This window comes from Choloepus didactylus, chromosome 26 (genome assembly GCF_015220235.1).
Source record: "Choloepus didactylus isolate mChoDid1 chromosome 26, mChoDid1.pri, whole genome shotgun sequence".
Lineage (NCBI taxonomy): Eukaryota > Metazoa > Chordata > Mammalia > Pilosa > Megalonychidae > Choloepus > Choloepus didactylus.
The window spans coordinates 6,846,650-6,851,292 of record NC_051332.1 but is presented as its reverse complement, the minus strand read 5'-3'; the positions used below and the strand labels follow the sequence as shown (position 1 = coordinate 6,851,292).

General features: G+C 37.5%; 1 pseudogene; it reads left to right on the top strand.

Annotated features, from left to right (window-relative positions):
• The first annotated feature begins 1,623 nt into the window (after positions 1-1,623).
• On the top strand, positions 1,624-3,936 carry LOC119520709 (annotated as a pseudogene).
• Positions 3,937-4,643: the final 707 nt, after the last annotated feature.

The window sequence follows — 4,643 nt, the reverse complement described above, 5'->3', positions numbered from 1 at the left end:
CATAACTGAGGAGAACCTCACAAAAAAGGCTACATAGAGGCAGGGGAAGAAATAGAAAAACAAGAGGGGAAAAACTGTGATCAACTAAATAGACCCCAAGTTAGAAGTCTAGCAAAATCTGAACTGAACACCAAAGGTTAGAGAACAAAGCCAACCAACAAGAAAACTTTAGTTAAGAGAGTGAAAATGAGCTCCTGAATAAACTAACCAAGAAAATCAGGTGCCTAGACAACTTAAGATAACAAACCATACTAGGAAACATGAAAATATTGACCATCCAAGGGAACAAACTAATAGTTCAACTGAGTTACAGGAGTTGAATCAATTAATGCCAAATCAATTGAATGACCTGAAGGAAGAACTAATTAAAGATGTTCAGACAAGTCTAAATCAATTCAAAAATCAAGTCAATGAACTGATGGAAGACATAACAAAAGAGATGAAGGATAAAAGGAAGAGAGTGAATGACCATATAGCTGAATTCATAAACTTGAAAAAATAAACAAATGACAGAACTTATGGGAATGAAGGGCATAATGGAATAGATGAAAAAGACAATGGAGGGATACCACAGAAGATTTGGAGAGGCAGAAGAAAGTATTAGTTAATTGGAAGACAAGACATTTGAATTCAAACACACATAAAACAGATGGAGAAAGGAATAGAAAAATATGAATGAGGTGACAATATAAAGTGCATGAATAAACAAGTTATGGGTGTCCCTGAGGGAGAAGAGTGTGGAAAAGGGGGCAGAAAGAATAATAAAAGTACTGAAAATTTCCCAATTCTTATGAAAGACAGAATAATAAAGATTCAAGAAGTACAGTGAACCCCAAGGAGAATAGATCCCTACAGACCTACTCCAGTCCACATACTGATCAGATTTTCTGATGTCAAAGACCAAGAGAGAATTCTGAAAGCACAACAAGAAAAGCAATCCACCACATACAAGGGAAGCTCAATAACACTGTACAGATTTCTCCACAGAAACCATGGGGCCAAGAAGACAGTGCTATGATATATTTAAGATACAGTAAGAGAAGAACTGCCAACCAAGTATTCTATATCTGGCAAAACTCTTTTTCAAAAATGAGGGAGACAATAAAATATTTTCAGACAGAAAGACACTGATAGATTGTGAGTAAAAGACTGGTGCTACAAGAAATAATAAAGAGTTACATACAGGGCTGTTCTGCTTATGGTGGTGCTGGAGAGGGGTGCTGAGCTGTTGGGTATGAAGTGTAACAGAATAGAGTTTACCGCCTGAAACTGCTGCTTCAAGTTCAGATCACACAAGATACAAATATCATAACAACAAACAAGACCAAAGAAGAGTACATTCAAGCTGAAAACACAGCACTTGCTCTGAAACAAGAAGTTTGTTCTTACTCAACAGCTTTGAAAGAACACTTCCCAACACTGCTAGTAATCTTTGTTTTCTTCAGTGCTGTACTGTGAGATTGCCTCATGCTGCAGCAGTTGTATCATTTATTAGCTTGATAGATCATTTTCTCTTGCTCTTTTTTTAATACTAGGAACTTTTCATCCTTTGAAATGTGTGCTGAAAAAGAAGAATCAGCAAGTACTACTGAAAGTGCAATAATATTTGTTTATCACTGTGAGATGAGCTTTAATCCAAACCTTCTCCACAACAATGGACACAATGGGTACCCCAATGGTACTTCAGCAGCACTGCATGAAACTGGGGTTATCAAAAAACTATGAACTTCTTACAGATTTATTCAGTGTTCAGAACATCAAGCTAGACTTTTCTTTCACTGTTCACAGTATAATGGCAATCTGCAGGACTTAAAAGTAGGAGATGATGTTGAATTTGAAATATCATCTGACTGGCAGACTGGGAAACACATTGCTGTTAAACTAGTGAAGATAAAACCAGAAATCTTCCCTGAAGAATGAATTAATGGACAAGAAGTGTTTTATCTGACTTACACCCCTGAAGATGTTGAAGAAAATGTTCAGCTGGAAACCAGATATAAAATAAACTTTGTAATTGATAACAATAAACATACTGGTGCTGTAAGTGCTTGTAATATTATGCTGTTGAAAAAGAAACACACCCATTATCAGGGAGTATTTTGTGCCATGAAGGAGGTGTTTGGCTTCATTTAAAGAGGGATATAGTAAAAGAGATATTCTTTCACTATGGTGAATTTAAGGGTGACCTAGAAATATTACAGTTTGGAGATGACTTGGAGTTCACAATCAAGTACAGAAATGGTAAAGAAGTTGCAACAGCTGTCAGACTATTGCCTCAAGGAACAGTCATTTTTGATGGCATGAGCATTAAACATTTTGAAGGAACTGTAACCAAAGTGATGCCAAAGTACCCAATAAAAACCAGAATGACCCATTGCCAGGATGCATCAAAGTTGACTTTGTGATTCCTAAAGAACATCCTTTTGGAGACAAAGATGCAAAATCCAAGGTGACCCTGCTGGATGATAACCATACTAGGTTTAATATATCAACAGACTGATGTGACAAACTAAAGCAAGCAACCAAAATAGGAGTTCTATCAAATACATTCCAGTTCACTAATGAAGCCAGAGAAATGGGTATGATTGCTGCCATGAGAGATGGTTTTGGTTTCATCAAGTGTGTGGATTGTGATGCTTGCATGTTCTTTCACTTCAGTGAAATTCTTCATGGGAATCAGCTCCATGTTGCAGATGAAGTAGAGTTTACTGTGGTTTCTGATATGCTCTCTGCCCAAAGAAATCATGCTATTAGGAATAAAAACTTCCCAAGGGCATGGTTTCATCTCATTCCCATTCAGATCATCATTTCTTGGGCACTGTAGAAAAAGAAGCCACTTTTTCCAATCCCCAAACCACTAGCCCAAATAAAGGCAAAGAGAAGGAGGCTGAGGATGACATTATTGCTTATGATGTTTGTCAGGTAAAACTGACTATTGCTTTTCAAGCCAAGGATGTGGAAGTTTCTATTCCTCAAATAGGAGATAAGTTTGTATTTAGTATTAGTGATAAACAGAGGCCTGGGCAGCAGACTGCAACTTGTGTGTGACTTTTAGGATGTAATTCCAATTGCAAGAGGTGCTTAGGTTATGTGGCAACTCCAAAAGATAATTTTGGATTTATTGAAATGGCTAATCATGATAAGGAAATCTTTTTCCATTACAGTGAGTTCTCATGTGATGTTGATAGCCTGGAACTTGGGGATATGCTGGAGTACGGCTTGTCCAAAGGGAAAGACAACAAAGTCAGTGCAGAAAAAGTGAAAAAAACACACTCAGTAAATGGCATTACTGAGAAAGCTGATCCCACCATCTACTCTGGTAAAGTCATTCATCCCCTGAGGAGTGTGAATCCAACACAAACTGAGTACCAAGGAATGGTTGAGATTGTGGAGGAGGGTGTGTATGAAAGTTGAAGTCTATCCATTTTGCATAGTTGGGATTGCCAAAAAGGGATTGCCTGAAGAAAGGGGAGAGTTTCAGGTTCCAATTGTGTGTCCTGGGCCAAAATGCACAGATTATGGCCTATAACATCACACCCATGCATAGGGCCACATTGGAGTGTGTGGAAGATCAGTTTGGCTTCATTAACTATGAAGTAGGAGATAGCAAGAAGCTGTTTTTCCATGTGAAAGAAGTTCAGGATTGCACTGAGCTACAGACAGGAGATGAGTTGGAGTTCACAGTGATTCTTAATCAGTGCACCAGCAAGTGCAGAATCTCTAATGTTTGGTGAGTCTGTGAGGGCCCAAAGACTGCTACAACTCCAAGACCTGATCAGTTGGTCAATCACTTGAAGAGCATCACCCTGGATAATGCCAGTGCTCCTCACCTAATTTCATCAGCCAAGGGTACCAGATAACTCAATGGGATTTGGTGCAGAAAGATCTGTTAAGCTGATGTCACTGACCAACCACATCCAGAAAGCACATTGTTAAAGCATTCTGATCAAGTTTGGGGGGGTTCTGGTGAAGGGTTCTGAATATCTCCCTCCCCAAATCTGGAATACTTACTCTATTGAGCTATTATACCAATCTTTACACCTTCCTCATGTTATGTTTGAAAAAATAAATAAATTTAAGAAAACCATTTTAAAATTATGCACAGCTGTAGCCTGGAAAACTTAAGGTGGTGCCTTATAGTATCAATTTTAGGAGCTTTATTTGGTGCATTTAAACAAACTGGTAATTGCAAAATCCACTTTGCCTATGTAAATGAAAAATATTGACTGTTATCTTGTTGGCCACATGAAATTCTGCACTCAACATTTAGTGTATACTCTACCATCATTACTTCTGGTAAGATGTTCTGCCTTAGCATTCAGTTGCATTCTTTTCTTTCCTGTTCATTGTGCTTTAATTATGAAGATAGTAGGAGGGTAGAACACATTACCTTTTAAAATTAAAAAAAATTAAACAGTTTGTATAGGCAAACCATTTCCTTAAGTTGATGGCCAAATGTTAAAATGCTATTTTTCATATCATTTATAATCTTGTCAGTCCACTTAATGAAGTTCAGTTAGATTTCAGTGAAAATTAACTTCCACAGTAGTTTTTATTTTCCTGGGATTGGGCTAACTTTACTACAATTAGTTCGGTGCACAATTTCATACAAATGAGGTATGCCAGCAGTGTGATAATTTAAA